The sequence below is a fragment of the Saimiri boliviensis genome, chromosome 5, assembly GCF_048565385.1.
Source record: "Saimiri boliviensis isolate mSaiBol1 chromosome 5, mSaiBol1.pri, whole genome shotgun sequence".
Lineage (NCBI taxonomy): Eukaryota > Metazoa > Chordata > Mammalia > Primates > Cebidae > Saimiri > Saimiri boliviensis.
The window spans coordinates 143,819,467-143,839,991 of record NC_133453.1 but is presented as its reverse complement, the minus strand read 5'-3'; the positions used below and the strand labels follow the sequence as shown (position 1 = coordinate 143,839,991).

At 45.1% G+C, this 20,525-nt stretch overlaps 1 non-coding gene across 1 annotated transcript; it reads left to right on the top strand.

The window, feature by feature from the left end:
* The first annotated feature begins 226 nt into the window (after nt 1-226).
* On the top strand, nt 227-329 carry LOC120368280 (U6 spliceosomal RNA). The gene has a single exon (XR_005582466.1). It is a non-coding gene; the product is annotated as a U6 spliceosomal RNA (small nuclear RNA).
* Nucleotides 330-20,525: the final 20,196 nt, after the last annotated feature.

The following is a 20,525-nucleotide window of genomic DNA, read 5'->3' as shown; positions in this document are numbered from 1 at the left end:
CTTCCTGCCTCAGCCTCCCGAGTAGCTGAGATTACAGGCACACACCACTGTGCCAGAAGTGCTCTGATATTTAGAAGCACTGAGATATGGAATGTGATCTGCCTGTGGTTTTCTTTCCGGTGGGAATGGCTCAGGTGTTCGCTGTTTTCTAGAGCCTACCTAATCATTGAAGGCAGTAGAGCTGAAGCATGATTTTTCCTGAAAAGTACTTTCTATGCTTGCTAAAGTACTTTCTATGCAGCACATATACTAAAATTGGAATAATACAAAGATTAGCATGGCCCCTGCTCAAGGATGACATGTAAATTTATGAAGCATTTCGTATTTGTTAACTTAAAAAAAAGCACTTTCTAAGGGTGGCAATCAGAATGTCCATGTGTTTTTTAAGTGCCTTGAGCCTCCTACTGCTCATACTCCCTTTCAGGCCCATGAAGTAAGCACCTCAAAAGCACATTTATAATTGCCGATGAAATCTTTTTAAGCTATTCGATAAATTTTGAGGAAGGGCAGGTTTCCCCACAGCTAAGCTGCTTTTATTTGTTAAGGAGCGTATATTTTCCATCTCCAAATCACTGGGTATTTGTTTTTCTGTAAAACACAAAAGTAGATAGTATACCCTACTTGTGTAAAACAGAATTGGATTTTTTAACTGTCAATTTTCCTGAAAATTATCTTTTAATTTTTTTTTCTGATTGTGCTGTTTTATTTTCCACAATTAAGAGAAAGGGTTCCCCTGACTCACTAGACTACCGACAAGTACACCATTGTTGTATCACATAGCACTCTTTTTTTTTTTTCTTTCTTTCTTTCTTTTTTTTTTTTTTTTGAGATGGCGTCTTTTTCTGTAACCCATACTGGAGAGCAGTGGTGCAATACTGGCTCACTGCAACCTCCACCTCCTGGGTTCAAGCAATTCTCCCACCTCAGCTTCCCAAGTGGCTGGGATAACGAGCGTGCGCCACCACATCTGGCTAAGTTTTTTTGTATTTTTAGTAGAGATGGGGTTTCACCCTGTTGGCCAGGCTGGTCTTCAACTCCCAACCTCAATTGATCCGCCTGCCTTGGCCTCCCAAAGTGCTGGGAGTAAAGGCATGAGCCACCACGCCTGGCTCACATAGCATTCTTTACTTGAACATAGCATATGCTCTCTCGGCTGTGTGTCACTTTTAATATGAACCGTGAACAATTTGATGATGGCATGGAAGATGTGTGACAAACAAAAATAAAATTAATTGGCGACAGCTTTTCCATCACACTAGTGAGTTTTATTACAAATTGATAATAGAATCAGGGTAACATTTGGGGGTGATCACGAATAGCTGAGCCTTGGATAGGGCTGCATGGACAGAAGGCACGTCAGCACACCTTCAGCTGGGGATTTGGAAACAGGGCTCGACAGTTGTCTATACTTCCTGGATCTGTAAGAAGAGAGAAAGAGAGAAGTCACCAGGATTTCATCAGAGGCCTTTTTTTTTTTTTTTTTTTTTTTTTTTTTTTTTTTTTAAACAGCATTGTAATAAATAAATAAATAGTACTGCTTATTTTGTTATTTAATAGTCTGCTGTGGAGGATGCCAAGGCCTGCCTCCAGTGAAGATGTGTCATTCCAATTGTTACAGGTCAGTGGTGACATATCCGCCGTAGGAGGCTGGATTCACAAACACAACAGCATGCCATTTGGAATAGTAATATGTAGAACAGATGATGCTGGGATGCTTAGGCAGTCCGCATCGTCCACCCTCACTATGCTACTTGAATTCTGAATCAGCTGGTTTAAAAAAAAAAACACAAAACTGTAGTATGTAGACAAGAGTGCATTGGGGTAATCCAAGGCCAGGCTTTGAGGTTCTACCACAACATTATGTGATTTTTAGTCTAAACCTTTTGGTGTAATTTCTTTGGCATGATTATTTATAAGTAGCAGATAATAAATGGATTTTATATTATAAACACAATTGACAAGGTTTTGCCTCTTTTTCCTTTTTATTAAACATACATAGGTGTAACCTCTTAAATATTTCTTGTCATAAATTATACATTTGCCATTTTATTTCAGTCTTAGTGCTTTCTTTGGGTTACATATGGATTGTTAGTAATTTCTGTTTCTCTCTTACAGTTATTTGGAAAAGATATCTGTTTCAAATCATTGCCTTTCTTCTTCTTCTTCTTTTTTTTTTTTTTTTGAGACCAAGTATCCCTCTGTCTCCCAGGCTGGAGTGAAGTGGCATGGTCTCAGCTCACTGCAACCTTTGCCTCCTGGGTTCAAGCAATTCTCCTGTTTCAGCCAGCTGAGTAGCTAGGATTACAGATGCATGCCCCCATACCCAGCTAACTTTGTGTCTTTAGTAGAGACACATGTCTTTAGTAGTTTCACTATGTGGGCCAGGTTGGTGTCCAACTCCTGACCTCAAGAGATCTGCTCACCTCAGCTTCCCAAAGCACTGGGATTATAGGTGTGAGCCACCATACCCAGCAAATCATTGCCTTTCTAGGCTTTTATTTTTATTTTTTAGTTTTTTGGAGACAGGGTCTCACTCTGCCACCCAGGCTGGAGTGCAGTGACACAATCATGGTGGCTCACTACAGCCTTGAAACTCTTGCACGCAAGTGATCCTCCCCTATCAGCGCCCCCTGCCACCCAGTAGCTGAGACTATGAGCGTATGCCACCATGCCCAGCCTTTTAAATTTGTTTGTAGGGACGGAGTCTCACTATGTTGCCCAGGTTTGTCTCAAACTGAGCCTCAAGTGATCCTCCCCCATCAGCCCCCCAAACCACTAGAATTACAGGCATGAGCCTCTGTGCCCATGTGCCTTTCTCTTCTTTTCAAAAAATATGCTTGAAAATTCATTTTTTCAGTCATGAAAGCCAAGACTGAAGAAAATTCTGCATCTAATAAGTTTCCTGCCCCCTCCAGCTTGCTGGCCATTGTTAATTTCACTTGAATTTCTAAACCAAATTGCTATTCCTGTGATTTTTTTACATTATATATATATATATCTTACCCTCACATTTTGTTATTGACTTTTCTACTACATTTTGTTATCACCATTATATTTATTATTTAGTCTTTATTTCATGATGTGTCTAATGAGAAAATCTTAATTTGTGTTCCTTTCTTTGATAATGTTTCCAGGAAATATGACTGGGTTATGTATGCATCCCAGAAATTTCCTAGGAAGAGAGATGTATTTTCTAAGACTTCGTATATCAGTTTGTCTTTTGGTTACCATTCTTTTTGTTAATGGCAATATGATGTCTTTTGTAGACCCATCCTACATATTTTTTTCTAAGTTATTTTGCCATCCTTCAATATTACATTTTACTGTTTTAAGGCATTATTTGTAGTGAGTTTCTGCTTTCTAATCTCCATGTTTAATTACCTCTTTCATCTTCTCCTGAGTGTTCTGGGAGAATACCTGAACTCTTCTTTTTTTTTTTTTGAGATGGAATTTCTCTCTTGTTGCCTAGGCTAGAGTGCAATGACACAGTCTCGACAGCTCACGGCAAACTCTGCCTCTCCAGTCTCAGCCTCCCAACTATCTGGGATTACAGGCATGTACCACCATGCCAGGCTAATTTTGTATTTTTAATAGAGACTGGGTTTCACCATGTTGGTCAGGCTCGTCTGGAACTACTGACCTCAGGTGATCCACGTGCCCCTGCCTCCCAAAGTGCTGGGATTGCAGGCGTGAGCCACCGCACCTGGCCCTCTTTACTTCATATCTGATTTGAACTTCTTCAGTGTCAATTCAGTTCATTACATCCGAAACGGGTTTTACTTATGAGGGAATTAGAGTATCAATTAGAGTATTAAAAAGCACTAGAAGGTCTGGGTGTGGTGGCTCACATCTGTAGTCCTAGCACTTTGGGAGGCCAAGGTGGGCGGATAGCTTGAGCCCAGGAGTTGGAGACCAGCCTGGGCAACATGGTGAAACCCGGTCTCTACAAAAAACACACAGATGAGTTGCATGTGGTGGTGCACACCTGTGGTTACTTAGGAGGCTGGAGTGAGAGGATCACCTGAGCTCCGCAAGTCAAGGCTATGGTGAGCTGTGCTTGTGCCACTGCCCTCTAGCCTGGGTGACAGACTGAGACCCTATTTCAAAAAAAGGAAAAAGGAAAGAAAGGAAAAGAAAAAAGCGCTAAAAAGCCCAAAGCCACACTTCCCAAAGTTAGTGAATGAGTCAGAGTTCAAATCCAGGGCTGTATGGCGAGAATGCCTGTTTTCCTCTACTGTGCTACACCGTCTCCTCTGTAAATGTTTTGTTGTGTCTTTCTGAGACAGGGTCTCACTCTATCCCCCATGCTGAAGTGCAGTGGTGCCATCACAGCTCACTGCATGTAAATGGTTTTCCTAGATTTGTATTTTAAACCTTCAGAGAAACAACGCTCCCCGTTCCCTTTTGCTGTGGACGTGTTGCATTACCTCATCTTATCTAGTTCCCATTTTTCTGTCTTTGTTAATTCAACCTTATAAAGGATGGCGGCTGCAGACCTGGGCTTGCCCGCTGAGATAGCCCACGGGGGCTTATAGACTTATTCGAGAAGGACCTGCAGACCGTTCGTGTTTTCACCTTTTTTTTTTTTTTTTTCGAGACGGAGTTTCGCTCCTGTTACCCAGGCTGGAGTGCAATGGCGCGATCTCGGCTCACCGCAACCTCCGCCTCCTGGGTTCAGGCAATTCTCCTGCCTCAGCCTCCTGAGTAGCTGGGATTACAGGCACGCGCCGCCATGCCCAGCTAATTTTTTTGTATTTTTAGTAGAGACGGGGTTTCACCATGTTGACCAGGATGGTCTCGATCTCTCGACCTCGTGATCCACCCGCCTCGGCCTCCCAAAGTGCTGGGATTACAGGCTGAGCCACCGCGCCCGGCCCCGTGTTTTCACCTTCTGAAGAGATCGTGCAGGGCCCTGGGTTCGGAACCATGGGAGCCCAGGTGCAAACCCCAGCAGGGCCGCGGAGCAGCTGTGCAGCTCGGGTGGGTGAGGCCTGTCTCGCGAGACCAGCGCAGGGCGAGTCCGAAGAGGGCGCCCGAGAAAGGAGCCCGCGGCCGGTTGGGCGCTCTCTCGGCCCCACCGGGGCTTCCCGCGCCGCCGCTGGGCTCGAGGGGCCGCGTCCCAGGATGCACCGCAGCGGGGACCCCTATCCGGGCCGCGCTGACCCGGACCCGCCTCGGCCCGGGACGGAAGAGGAGGCAGGTGCGCGGGCGGGGACGGGGACGGGGACTGGGACGGGAGGTGCAGGGAGGAGGCCCTGAGGCCCGGCCCGCCGCGGTGTGTGGGGCGGCCCGACCGCGCCCCCGGCAGGTGCTGCCCAGGCCCCGCCAGGCCGAGCCCGAGAGAGGCCCGTGTCCCCGCCAGGCCGAGGCCGAGAGAGGCCCGTGTCCCCGCCAGGCCCCGAGAGAGGCCCGTGTCCCCGCCAGGCCGAGCCCGAGAGACGCCCGTGTCCCCGCCAGGCCGAGCCCGAGAGAGGCCCGTGTCCCCGCCAGGCTGAGGCCCGAGAGAGGCCCGTGTCCCCGCCAGGCCGAGCCCGAGAGAGGCCCGTGTCCCCGCCAGGCTGAGGCCCGAGAGACGCCCGTGTCCCCGCCAGGCTGAGCCCCGAGAGACGCCCGTGTCCCCGCCAGGCCGAGCCCGAGAGAGGCCCGTGTCCCCGCCAGGCTGAGCCCCGAGAGACGCCCGTGTCCCCGCCAGGCTGAGGCCCGAGAGAGGCCCGTGTCCCCGCCAGGCTGAGGCCCGAGAGAGGCCCGTGTCCCCGCCAGGCCGAGCCCGAGAGAGGCCCGTGTCCCCGCCAGGCCCGAGAGAGGCCCGTGTCCCCGCCAGGCCGAGGCCGGAGAGAGGCCCGTGTCCCCGCCAGGTGGTGTCCTGCGGCCGGCTGCCGCCCCCTCACTGCAGCCCCTGTGTACTGGGCCTTGCCAAGTCCGTTAGGAGCGCTCCAGGGCTGCAGCGCCCAGCGGTTAACAACGTTGTGATGACTTTCGTGGGTTTCTATGTTGCAAATTGACAAGAGGGTTGCTGGGTTGGGCCGCCCTCTTCTGGACACTAACCCCACCCATGTAAACAGGGATCTGGCCCAGATTCCAGCTGGGTGCCGAGGCGGGGGATTCGGTGTGGACCCCAAAATGTGCTGGAGTACTGGACATGATTCCACTGCCACCATGTCCTTTACCCCGGCTGCAAAAGCCTCCCTGAGTGCTCCTTGTTTTCCCAGATGTCAGGTATTTGCCCTGTCTCATGCCTAAACGAACACTAAAGATTAACTCTTTTACTCATTCTCAAATTCAAAACATGTATCATGGGTCCAGAATGTACCTAGAACTTAATTCTAGAGATGCTAGGACCTCAAAGATAAGAAAGGCACCCACCCACGGCCAGACGCAGTGGCTCAGGCCTGTAATCCCAGCACTTTGGGAGGCCGAGGCGGGCGGATCACCTGATGTCAGGAGTTTCAGACCAGGCTGGCCAACATGGTGAAACCCCAGCTCTACTAAAAATACAAAAATTAATCAGGCATGGTGGCTGTCGCTTGTGAGCCCAGCTACTCAGGAGACTGAGGCAGGAGAATAGCTTGAACCCGAGAGGCAAAGGATGCGGTGAGCCGAGATCATGCCACTGCACTCCAACCTGGGTAACAAGAATGAAACTTCTAAAAAAAAAAAAAAAAGAAAGTAGGAAAGAAAAAAGAAAAGAAAAAGGCACCCAGCCCTCACTGTGGTCATAGTTCGGAGGACTAAATCACTCTGATATTTGAGCTTACAGCAGTTTCAAAAATCTCATTAGAAAAAGTTTTCAAATCACCTGAAATGAGAACAGACTCTAAGTCGTATGTAGAGTGTAGAGACGGTGAAGCAGTCCAATTAGGTTGGTTTGGGCAGCGTCCATGTGCATCGTCATACCTTAACAGTCAGGAAACCAGCACCAGGATCCACACGAACAATTTTAAAAATAAAGAGTCTAGATTAGACCTGAATATGTGCGGTGTAGTGGCTCGCGCATGTAGTCTCAGCACTTAGGGAGGCCAAGTCCCACAGATCACTTGAGGTCAGGAGTTGGAGACTAACCTGGCCGATATAGTGAAATCCGGCCTCTACTAAAAATACAAAAATTAGCCAGGCGTGGTGGCAGGTGCCTGTAATCCCAACTACTCAGGGGGCTGAGGCAGGAGAATCACTTCAACCCGGGAGGCAGAGGTTGCAGTGAGCTGACATACTGCCACTGCACTCCAGACTGGGTGACAGAGCAAGACTCTGTCTCAAAAACGCAGGGGGGAGGGGGAATTAGACCTGAATAAACAATAGAGTTTATCACAAATAGATAACATAGATAAGTACTATTTTGTGAAAATTTGGTTTGTTATATTTATGTATGTATACATACATACATATATTTATGTAGGTATATTTGCATTAGATCATGATATAAAATGTATTTATTGTAAATTACATTCTTTTTTTTTTTTTTTTTTTGAGACGGAGTTTCGCTCTTGTTACCCAGGCTGGAGTGCAATGGCGCGATCTCGGCTCACCGCAACCTCCGCCTCCTGGGTTCAGGCAATTCTCCTGCCTCAGCCTCCTGAGTAGCTGGGATTACAGGCACGTGCCACCATGCCCAGCTAATTTTTTTGTATTTTTAGTAGAGACGGGGTTTCACCATGTTGACCAGGTTGGTCTCGATCTCTCGACCTCGTGATCCACCCGCCTCGGCCTCCCAAAGTGCTGGGATTACAGGCTTGAGCCACCGCGCCCGGCTGTAAATTACATTCTTAAAATTGTTACTTGGTTTGAACCAGGATAAATATGTTACATATACGGAAAATGCCCTTGTGGTAGTAATAATTACTGCATACTAATTGTTTATATGGTTGGAACTATAGAAGAGTTCAATGGTATTTTTTGCTCTAATTAGCTCCATGTTTTACATTTACTTTACATATATTAGCATGGCATGTGTTCGGGTATCAGATCCATCACACTAAGAATAGATCATTCCTGACTTGTAAGGAATGCAATGGCAGAATTGCTCCAATATGTGAGAACTGTCACTGTGGTGGTTGCTGATTATGGAAGCCATGAGCCATCCTTGTTACCATGAAAATATGCATGATTTATACATTACTTCTACTGTTGCCATGTTTGACCAAACAAGGATCTTTTGCTTTACATTGTTTCTGCTGTAACAAAGTAAAGAAGTTCAACAGTCCAAGAGTTTTTCCGGTCTGTTTCAGTTATTATGTTACTTTCTCAGAAAGCTTAGGACCTTGGTAGTAGTGCATTTTTGAGGCTGAAGGGGTTTCATTATTAACAAGTCAGATAATTTTCATTTCAGCTTTGATAAGATTTTTTCTAAATTTTTGAGGAAAGGTTGAAACTTCATGCTTATTGTAATAATTAGTTTTGCATTTTCTATTTTGATTGATTGGTTGGTTGATTTTGATTTTAAGAATTTAAACAGTTTATATTTCTAGGAAATAGTTTCCTGGTGTACTATTTAACCTCTAATGGTTAGTCCAGACATTTAATTGTAAGTGGTTACTATCCCATTTTGTAAATAGGCCTTGCAGAGAGTTTAACAGGATCAAGCAAATTATTTTTATTTTAACTATAGTTACTGGTGTCAAGACTGCTTTACTGAAAGCTCCATAAATGAATGAATGAATGTTATAATTTATTTAAACATTGTGACATGTGTTAATACTTTTTAGTAAACTTAATTTTTACTCCTTTTTTAATGAGAAACTAATTTTTGGCAAGTTTATTTCAGGGAAGCTATGAGTCATCTGTTTGAACAGAGATAAGTGAATAGAAATCAGCCTGTCTCATAGAACACGTTCAAACAGCACCTAACAATGAAACAGGCTACCTCACATCTGAATATCTAATTCAAAACCAGTCCAGTGCAACAGAGGTTAAAAAAACAAGGATGATTTTTCCTTATTAAGGTCTTAGTAAAAGCCAGTGAGGGACACTTTTTAACCAACTTAGTATGTGATGGTTCTGCTCTTATCTCTTAAGTACCTTCCAAAGTACTGGACCCCAGCACTAGCTGCTTGTGGCGTAGCTCAGCTGATCTGTTGATAGACTCCTACAGAGGGAGAGTGAATGTCTGCTGGCATTCAGGGATGTCCTACCTTTTTCTAACCAAAGTTACAGACTCTCAGTAGTTAAAAAGCAGGGACAGTATCTGTCTTTTTCACTGTGATTTCTCTATTTTTAGACACATGGAAAATACATAATAAATAGTTGTTGAATTCATTAAAACACCAAAAAAAAAAAAAAAAAAAAGAAGCAGGAGATAGTTTACATAGTTTAAAACAAAGGAGAAGAGACTGTTACCTTCTGCTAAGAGTTCAGTATTATCCTCAGGACCTCTTGTCAATCCAGCAGTGTTTCTGCAGTGAGATCTGGGCTCGTAGGATGAATAGCTTACTGGAGACAGCACATACCTGTGTGCACACATATATACACATGCACTACACGTATACTCTGATCAAGTTGTATTGCAGAAGCAGTTTGTGCTGTACTGTTAAATAACAAGGCTGCATATAAAATGGGGCTAATGGTGTAATTTGGATAATTAGCATAGTTTAGGAAGAGAAAGTTGTGGTTTTTTTGTTGTTTTGTTTTGTTTTTGTTTTTGTTTAGTTTTTGAGACAGAGTCTTGCTCTGTTGCCCAGGCTGGAGTACAACGGCACGATCTCTGCTCACTGCAACCTCCATGTCCCTGGTTCAAGCGATTCTCCTGCCTTAGCCTCCCAAGTAGCTGGGATTACTGGCATCTGCCACCATGCCTAGCTAACGTTTTTGTATTTTTAGTAGAGACGGGTTTTGCCGTGTTGGCCAGGCTGGTCTCAAACTCCTGACCTCAGGTGACCCACCGACCTCGGCCTCCCAAAGTGCTGAGATTATAGACACGAGCCACTGCCTCTGGCCAAGAAAGGTTAGTCTGTGAAGCAGTTTCTCAGAGGAAAGGGATGGGGCTTAGATAACAAGGGATCACAGAAGGGGTCTGAGTCAAAGTCAGAGTGATCATAGCTAGTAGGCTTAACTGAAGGAGAGAACAGTATTGGGTTTGGTGGAGAGTAAGGTGGGGCAGGTGGGATGGGGATCAAACCTCAGAGGATGGTTTTGGAAATAGATAATACTAGGCATTTAGATTTAATGTAATTGGCATAAAGAAGCCCTAAGTTCTGGAGCAAGAAAGTAGTTTGATGGGTTCTGTGTTTTGAGATTACCTGATAGCAGCAAGCAGGAGGACAGTCCTCGCTCAGGACTAGAAAGGGAAAGGAAACAGCCTCCCAGGACTGGAATCTCAGCACCACTTTCAGTCACACTGATGGCTGGGTCTCCTGGTATGCTTTGGTGGCACAGAAGTAACTGATAAGGGGAAATGCATTTGGTTTTGATCTTCCCCTTGAGAGGGTCTGGAAATGATCAAAGAATGACTAAGCCTGCCTGATATGGTTAATCTCTGTGTTCCCACCCAAATCTCCTCTGAAATTATAATCCTCATAATCCCCATGTGTCAAGGGAGAGACGAGGTAGAAGTAGAAGTAACTGAATCATAGAGGCAGTTTCCCCCATGCTCTTCTCATGACAGTGAGTGAGTTCTTCTGAGATCTGATAGTTTATAAGGGACTCTTCCCCACTTCACTTGACACTTTTCTTTCCTGCTGTCTTGTAAAGAAGGTGCCTTGCTTTCTCTTCACCTTCTGACATGATGGTAAGTTTCCTGAGCTCTCGCCAGCCATGCAAAACTGTGAGTCAATTAAATCCCTTTTCTTTATAAATTACCCAGTCTTGAGCAGTTATTTGTAACAGTATGAAAATGGACTAATACAGTAAATTGGTACTGCAAAGAGTGAGGGGCTGCTGTAAAGATACCTGAAAATGTGGAAACAACTTTGGAACTGGGTAACAGGCAGGGGATGGAACACTTTGGAGGCTCAGAAGAAGACAGGAAAATATGGAAAACGTTAATACTTCCTAGAGATTTGTTGAATGACTTTAACCAAAATGCTGATAGTGATATGGACAATGAAGTCCAGGCTGAGATGGTCTCAGATGGAGATGAGTAACTTGTTGGGAACTAGGATAAAGATGACTCTTGCTATACTTTGCCAAAGAGACTGGTGGCATTTTTCCCCTGCCCTAGAGATCTGTGGAACTTTGAACTTGAGAGAAATGACTTAGGGTATCTAGAGGAAGAAATTTCTCAGCAGTAAAGTGTTTAAGAAGTAGCTTGGGTGCTCTTAAAAGCATTCAATTTTATGCATTCACAGAGAGAATATTTGGAATTGGAACTTATGTTTAAAAGAAATGCAGAGCATACAGGTTCAGAAAATTTGCAGCTCGACAATTCAATAGAAAAGAAAAACCCATTTTCTGAGGAGATAGTCAAGGTGGCTGCAGAAATTTGCATAGGTAATGAGGAACCAAATGTTAATTGCCAAGACAATGGAAAAAATATCTCCAGGGCATGTCAGGGGTCTTAACATCAGCTCCTCCAATTGCAGGCCCAGAGGCCTGGGAGGTAAAAATCATTTTGTGGGCTCAGCCCTGGGCCTTGCTGCTTCATCCAGTCTCAAGACTTGTTGCCCTCCATGCCAGCTGTGGTTAAAAGGACCAATATAGAGCCCAGGCCATTCCTTCAGAAGCCTTACACTTGATATTGTCCCTGAAGGTGCACAGAAGTCAAGAACTGAGGTTTGGCAACCTCTGCCTGGATTTCAGAGGATGTATGGAAATGCCTGGATATCCAGGCAGAAATTTGCTGCAGGGGTAGAGTTTTAATGGAGAACCTCTGCTAGAGCAGTGCAGAAGGGAAATGTGGGCTCAGAGTCCCCACACAGAATCCCCACTGGGGCATTGCCTAGTGGAGCTCTGAGAAGAGGGCCACTGTCCTCCAGAACCTAGAATGGTAGATCCACTGACAGCCTACACCAGGCATCCCCAAACCTTTTACACAGGGGGCCAGTTCACTGTCCCTCAGACCATTGGAGGGCCGCCACATACTGTGCTCCTCTCACTGACCACCAATGAAAGAGGTGCCCCTTCCTAAAGTGCGGCGGGGGGGCTGGATAAATGGCCTCAGGGGGCTGCATGCGGCCCGCGGGCTGTAGTTTGGGGACACCTGTCCTACACTGTGCCCCCTAGAAAAGCCACAAGCACTCAATGCCAGCCAATGAAAGCAGCTGGGAGCAGGACTGTACACATTTCTTTCTTTTTTTTGTTTTTTTTTTTTGTTTTTGAGACAGAGTTTCACTCTTGTTACCCAGGCTGGAGTGCAATGGCGCGATCTCGGCTCACACAGCCTCTGCCTCCTGGGTTCAGGCAATTCTCTTGCCTCAGCCTCCTGAGTAGCTGGGATTACAGGCACGCGCCACCATGCCCAGCTAATGTTTTGTATTTTTAGTAGAGACGGGGTTTCACCAAGTTGACCAGAATGGTCTCGATCACTTGACCTCGTGATCCACCCACCTCGGCCTCCCAAAGTGCTGGGATTACAGGCATGAGCCACCGCGCCCAGCCTGGACTGTACACATTTCTTACATCAGTGGGACCTGGATGTGAGATGTGGAGTCAAAGGAGATAATTTTGGAACTTAAGATTTAACTGCCCTGCTGGATGTCCGACTTGCATGGGGCTTGTAGTCCCTTTGTTTTGGACAATTTCTCCCATTTCGAATGGGCATGTTTACTCAATTCCTGTACCAGCATTGTATCTAGGAAATAACTAACTTGCTTTTGATTTTACAGGCTTAGAGATGGAAGGGACTTGTGTTGTCTCAGATGAAACTTTGGACTTGGACTTTTGGGTTAATGATGGAATGAATTAAGACTTTGAGGGACAGTTGAGAAGCCATGATTGGTTTTAAAATGTGAGAGGAATATGAGATTTGGGAGGGACCAGGGACAGATGATATGGTTTGGTTGTCCACCCAAATCTCATCTTGAATTGTAGTTTCCATAATCCTCATGTGTCAATGGAGAGACCACATGGAAGTAATTGAATTATGGGGCAGTTTCCCCCATGTTGTTCTTGTGATAGTGAGGGAGTTCTCACGATATCTGGTGGTTTTATAAGGGGCTCTTTCCCACTTCACTCAGCACTTCTCCTTTCTGCTGCCTTATAAAGAAGGTGCCTTGCTTCTTCTTTGCCATCTGCCATAATTGTAAGTTTCCTGAGGCCTCCCCAGCCATTCTGAACTGTGAGTCAATTAAACCTCTTTCCTGTATAAATTACCCAGTCTTGAGCAGTTCTTTATAGAAGTATAAAAGTGGACCAATGCACCGCCAAATAGCCACAATGTTACCCATGCTCACGCCAACCTCAAGCTTAGTCTACATTTCTGTAATGCCCTCTGGAACAACCAAATCTTTTGTTAATGCGAAGTCAGAGAGTATGCGTGTTTTTTTCTTGGGAATCTGTCAGAGTTAGCTGACATTATGAGACTTAGCCTAGCTTGTGTTTTTCATAGGGCATCTCATTGTGCTTTTTAAAATATCCCACTAGAGTAATCACAGGCTAAAGAGAGGGTACCCCTTCTTGGGTATCCTAAGTTTCCCAAGTAGTTCTCCAGGTTCTGTGTTAGCAAGTGGTAGGATATGGGGTAGGTGGTACAATAGGAGGAAGAGGGAAAAGCTAGATCATAATCTCCTTGAGGTCAGGGACATTGCCTTCATCTTTGTCTTTCAAGCACCTTGTACAATACATGTGTTGGATGAATGATGGCTAGATGAATAAGAAGCATTTTGTTTCCTCATTGTCCTGTTCATGTATGACATGGTATCAACAGCCTAGATACTCAGACACTCATCACTTCTTACCTCCTCTTTCCTCCTACCTGCTTGGTGCTGGTGCAACTCATATAAATCTACTCAAAGCATATGGAACATTGAGATGCCCAGCACAGTGTTCAGTAAAGGGATTGCAGATATTGAAGCTACTAAATCTTATTGGCTAAGATAATCATGGGATTGGTTATTTGGGGAGGTGAAAACTTTATCTGCCTACTTCTTTCTATTTCCTAATTTCATATTATGTAGTCTTAGATCCTCATTTAAAAATCCACAACTTAGGCCAGGCATGGTGGCTCATGCCTGTAATCCCAGCACATTGGGAGGCCCAGGGGAGCAGCTTATTTGAGCCCAAGAGTTTGAGACTAGCTTGGGCAACATGGCGAAACCTTGTCTCTACAAAAAATACAAAAATTAGCCAGGCATGGTGGTATGTGCCTATGTCCCAGTTACTTGGGAGGCTGAGGTAGGAGGATCCCTTGAGCCCAGGAGGTTGAGGCTGCAGTAAGCCACGATCGCACTGATGCACTGCAGCCTGAGAAACAGAATAAAACCCTGTCTCATTAAAAAAAAAAAAAAGAATAGAAAATAAAATGCACAGCTTATTCTTTCATGCATGTGGGATATGAAATGGTAAATCTTGAGAGTCAATCTTCTCTATGGTCTTAATTTGTACCTGCATATGAGCATATGAATATACCAACATCACATACACATACAGATATTTTTTCCTGCGCTTCTCTGTAATAGGTCTGTGAACACTTTTGCTCGTCTGTATGAGTGTGTGCTTGTGTCTGTTTTGGCAGTCATGCTATATTTTCATTCTTGACATCCTTAGCTCCTTCAAAAGATGTGATGTGCCTGGCACATGGCATGACCCCAATAAATACCGGCTGAAGGAGTTAATGAATGAATGCTACCTTCAGAGAGCAGTAATACCTGCAATTTGGAAACTTTACACAATCCTTGTACTCAAAATTTAAGTGGAGAAACTAAGTCTAATACGTAGAAAATAAAGTCTGTTACAAAGTGACATAAGAGCCTGTTAGTTAAATATACTATGACCCCCCCCCAACACCTCCCCGCCAAATCTAAGACAATTCTCAGTTAATTTAGAAAGTTTATTTTGCCAAGGTTGAGGACGCATGCTCATGACACAGCCTCAGGGGATCCTGAAGACATGTGCCCAAGACGGTAGGGGCACAGCTTGATTTTATACATTTTAGGGAAACATGAGACATCAGTCAATATGTGTAAGATGTACGTTGGTTTAGTCCAGAAAGATGAAACAACTGGAGGTGAAGGTGGGGCAATTTGAAGTGGGAAGGGGACTTCCAGGTCATAGGTAGGTAAGAGACAAATGCAGCTTTTGAATGTCTGATTAACCTGTCCAAAGGAGGCAATCAGATGTGCATTTATCTCAGCAAACGGAGGGGTGACTTTGAATAGAATGGGAGGCAGGTTTGCCCTAAGCAATTTCCAGTTTCCTTTTTCTTTAGCTTAGTGATTTTGGGGCCTCAAGACTTATTTTCCTTTTATAATAGTAACAATAATTATAGTAATCATAACCATAATCATAGCTAACATTCACTGTGCTTGCTAGGAGGCAGGTATTGTTCTAAGTGCTTTTCAGTATATTAACTCATTCAATGTTTTTACAACTCTTTAAGTATCACTATTATTTTCCTCATTTTGCAGTTAAGAAACCTGACTGAGAGGTTAAGTGACTTGTCTGGAGTCACATAGCTAATAAGAATAAGGTCACGGCCAGGCACGGTGGCTCACACCTGTAATCCCAGCACTTTGGGAGGCTAAGGCTGGCAGATCATGCGGTCAAGAGATCAAGACCATCCCGGCTAACGTGGTGAAACCCTGCCTTTACTAAAAATACCATAATTAGCTGGGCATGGTGGTACACGCTTGTAGTCCCAGCTGCTTGGGAGCCTGAGGCAGGAGAATCTCTTGAACTTGGGAGACAGAGGTTGCAGTGACCCAAGATTGAACTACTGCACTCCAGCTTGGGGACAGAGCAAGACTCTGTCAAAAACAAACAAACAAACAGAATAAGGTCAGAGAGTGAGAGCACAAAGTGGTATTGGGGGTTAGCAATGAATATGGAGGAGGAGGAGGCAAATTGACCCATGTCCTGTCCCAGTTGCACCTGTAGCCAGGGGCTGTATACACAAGTGGCCGTTACCCATCTGGCCAGCCCTCAGAGCGGGTGGTAAGCTGAGAGACACAATCATGTTAAGAGCCTGCTCACATGATGATGTGGTCTGGTGTGCATACAGCACTTGTAGCCTTCCCAGAGTACATGCTGATTAATTCTAATACTTCCATCACGTTCTCAGTATTGACTAAATTCTTCAAGGGAAAAATCTACCTTATTTCCCAGCAAACTCAGGTAGAGCTGACCTCCTTCATGACACAGCACGCTGACTTCAAATTTTGAAAGACTCCAGTGAATTGGCTTTCAAAAAGTAACTACCTACTATGGTAGAGAGGAAGAGACACAATGATAAATATATAGATACATAAATGTACTCTGTCATCACCGAGTGTCGACTCTGTGCCAGAAACTGTTCTAACCCCTGGGGATTTAGCACTGAACAGAGAAGAGGAAAATTCCAGTCCTCCTAAAGTTTACATGGGGGAGAGGCAGACAATAAACAACTAAATCAGTAAGCCATATGGTAAGTTAGAAGGTGACAGGTGACGTGGAGGAAAGCCAAGCAGGAGAGGGGCTGGAGTTTGCAGGGAGGGAGCCAACCAGGGAGTCTGGATGCAGGACAGCCTTGTTCCCCTCACTCATTGGACAGCAGAGGGTCTTCTTAGTTTTCTCACTTTCTCACCAAGTGGACTCTCAGGTTATCTGGCAGAGAGGCTTCCAACCCTGGGCCAGGGTAAGCGTGGAAGCTGAGTGGAGGTGGAAGGGAAGATAAAATTCAGGTCCTCTCATCCTATAATCCATTTAGGGATCTAGAGGAATTATTGTGGTGGGGCAGACAATTTTATGCCAGTAAGACATAGGCTATGAATTCGATCAGGGTAGATATTGATCCAGGGATAGAAAGATGTCTAAGTCATGTCCCTTGAGAATTCCCAGTGTAGTGGGGAAGCACTTGTGAAGACATTTGCTTATTTCATTTTATCACACAGGAGTTTTCCCACACACTTCTTTAAAGAATGCAGTTTGGTTTCACTCCGTCGCCCAGTCTGGAGAGTATTGGGGATGATCACAACTCACTGCAGCCTCAACTTCCCAGGCTCAGGTGATCCTCCCACCTCAGCCTCTCAAGTAGCTGGGACCACAGCTACCATGCTGGCTGACGCTCTCTCTCGCTCTCGCGCTCTCTCTCTCTCTCTCTCTCTCTCTCTGTGTGTGTGTGTGTGTGTGTGTGTGTGTGTGTGTGTGTGTGTATGTATCTTTTTTGTAGAGACGGGATTTTGCCACATTGCCTAGGCTGGTCTTGAACTCCTGGATTCAAGTAATCCTCCCACCCTGGCCTCTGAAAGTGCTGCGATTGCAGGTGTGAGCCATTGCACTTGGCTGTTTGGCAGCATTTTGACTTAAACTTTCTGTCTGTGAACAAACAGCATTTGAAAAGTGTATGAAAATGATAAAACAACAGTTTGTTGATAGTAAAAGCTCAAACATTTTGACTGGTCAGGTTAAGAACAATATGGCCAAAACTGTATTTGTTAAGTTTCTTGGAAGGCGTTCCTTCCCTTGAGGGAAAAAAGCAGGTTGATTCTTACATTTTCTTCTCTAGGATATTAGGTTACGGGCAGACTGAAAGCGTAACAAGCAGCTTAGGCGTTGCCTGCTTCCCCATCTACCCCCTGTGCAGCTGTGGGACCTCTGCCCCTGGCCAGCAGAGCTTTTGGCGCAGTGTCTGGTTCTCTTCTTCCTGCTGGGGCCCAGAGTCAACTTTCCTGCATCCAGCTTGCTGTGTTTCCCTCTTCTAAGTTCCTCAGTGGCCCTCCAGAATCTGGACTGGGTTTGCCTCTGGTCTACACTGCTCCTATCCTCCTCCTCTCCACTTGACCACGTGAAAGGCACCAGGTACCAGCTTCATAATGCATCCCTGCTGCTCCCCACAACACCTCTCCACTGTCACGCTTCATTGTCTTCATTTCATTTGTCAGAGGTGTGATGTTCACTTTTTTAAGTGCAGTGAATCATTAACACTCCAATAAGTGACTTAATATCTATTAATGACGATTCACAATATAAAACTGATTTAATGTCTCAACTCACTGCTTCGGTTTTCTCATACACGGAAACAGCTAAGTACTACCTAGGAGAAAGGACGCTCATGCATGCATCTTGCTCTTTCCTATAATGCTTCCTGGGGTTCTGTCTTTTCTCTTAGCAATGCACTGATAATTGATGGTGAAGCACAAGTAAGAAAGAGAAGAAATAAGGAATCGCCCTAGGAATCCTTGAGAGAAACACTTTTGCTTTTGTTTTCAACTCCACGCACAGCCTGTTTCCTGCCCCTATTTTTTTTTCCTCAGAGGAGCTGTGCAGGAGATGCGCCAGACTCACACATAGATCCACAGCTCCCACAAAGCGTAACCAGCAAACCCTCAGAATTCTCTCTCTTCCTTCTGGCATAGGTTATGCAATAGGCTTGTTTTTCCTTCCCTCCTTCCCTCCTTCCCTCTTCCCTCCTTCCCTCCTTCCCTCCTTCCCTCCTTCCCTCCTTCCTTCCTTCCCTCCTTCCTTCCTTCCTTCCTTCCTTCCCTCCTTCCCTCCTTTCTTTCTTTCTTTCTTTCTTTTCTTTTCTTTTCTTTTCAGGCTGTAGTGCAGTGGCATGATCTCAGCTCACTGCAACCTCCGACTCCCTGGTTCAAGCAATTCTCTTGCCACAGCCTCCCAAGTAGCTGGGATTACAGGCATGTGCCACCATACCATGTCTAGCTAATTTTTGTATTTTTAGTAGAGATGGGGTTTCACAGTATTGGCCAGGATGGGCTCGATCTGACCTCATGATCCACCTGTCTCGGCATCCCAAAATGCTGGGGTTACAGGTGTGAGTCACCACACCTGACCAATAGGCTCATCTTTACATCTCGTCCCTGAAGAAGAGGAAAGAATAACACCTTGACAGTGACTCAAAAAAGACAGCAGATGCAGATGGGGTCCTTTTGATGAAACAGGAAGTATAGAACTATGTCTAAATACTTCTGATTTGATTTGAACATTGTATTTTATCAGCAGATAACATGTGTTATACAAGTAACTAAAACAAAGAAGTAACTAAACTTCATTATAGAAGTAACTAAAACAAAGCATGTGGTTCTACAATGTTGTTTTTTGTTTTGTTTTGTTTTGTTTTGTTTTGAGACCAAGACTCACTCTGTCACCCAGGCTAGAGTATAGTGGGACGATCTCAGCCAATCTCAGCCCACTGTAACCTCTGCCTCCTGGGTTCAAGGAATTCTCCTGCCTCAACTTCCTGATTAGCTGGGATTACAGGTGCCCACCGCCACACCCAGCTGGTTTTTTATACTTTTAGTAGAGACGGGGTTTCACCATGTTGGCCAGGCTGGTCTTGAACTCCTGACCTCAAGTGATCCTCCTGCCTTGGCCTCCCAAAGCGCTGGGGTTACAGGTGTTCCACAGCCTGGTTCCACAGTATTCTTTTGGCTTGTTTAATTCTGAGAAAGTTCAAAATAGGGTTCAGGAGCATTCTCCTCCCGAAATATACCTGGAGTGAAAATGCGTGTTGGATGATCACAATTTGGGGTAATAATTGTTTGACAAGTATTGAACAGCTGAGCTCCAAGGGTAGAAAGATATCTAAGGCTTGTCCAGTGAGGATTCCTGAAGTAGTGGGGAAGCAGATACAAAAATCAGTTCAGTTGTGATAGTGTAGTAAGTGTTGTAATAAAGGTATACACACAGAGCAGAGAGGACCAAGGCTGGGGAAGCTTGAACAGGATTCAGACTTTCATTAGGCATAGAGGCAAGAGAGCAGCTCATGGCAAGGGCTCAGAAGCTGCCCACCGTCGTATTTGTAATTTAGTGGGAAAGGGGAAAAGGAGGTCCTGGAACAGCATTTTGCAACCAAGCTGTTGTGCCACAGAGCCTCGTCTTGATCCTGTAAGAGGAGGGTGGCTGGTAGAGTTTTATCAGCAGAAGAGAAAGAAACGAGACTGGGAAGATGAGTTAGGTGAGAGCTGGACGAAGATGGACCTGATCTAGAACGCCTCATGGCAGGAAACCAGTTAGGCAATGATCTCCTGGAGGAAACAAGGGAGGCCTGACCAGACAGTCTGCCTCAGTTTGTGACCAGCCTGCTTTAAGTTCAACCCTTCTGCCGGATGGTTTTAAAAATGTATGAGCCCAGTATTGAAAGGGAGAAAGTCTTCGAAGAGAAAGGCAGACCGGGAAGCATGAAGTGAGAGTACCCAGTGAAAGGAAGGGCGTTTATCAGTCCTCTCTCTAAATTCATGAGTGAAATCTGAGAAATTTTGGAGCTTCAGTGAATGGGAAACTGGTGATTCCCTTTACTGCATCTAGTTCATTTTTAATTTGCAGTCATCTCTTAGCTGATGAAATAAGAAAAATGTCTTTCAGCGGTTGAAGACAGCTAATGAGAATCAGGCTGTCAGAGTGGGCGGTGCTGCTGATGTGTGGTTTATGACTGATACAGGAATCAACTTGTTGAAGCTCTCTACTTGTCAAAGCACCATTAAATAACCCAAGCCCAGAGTTGTTTC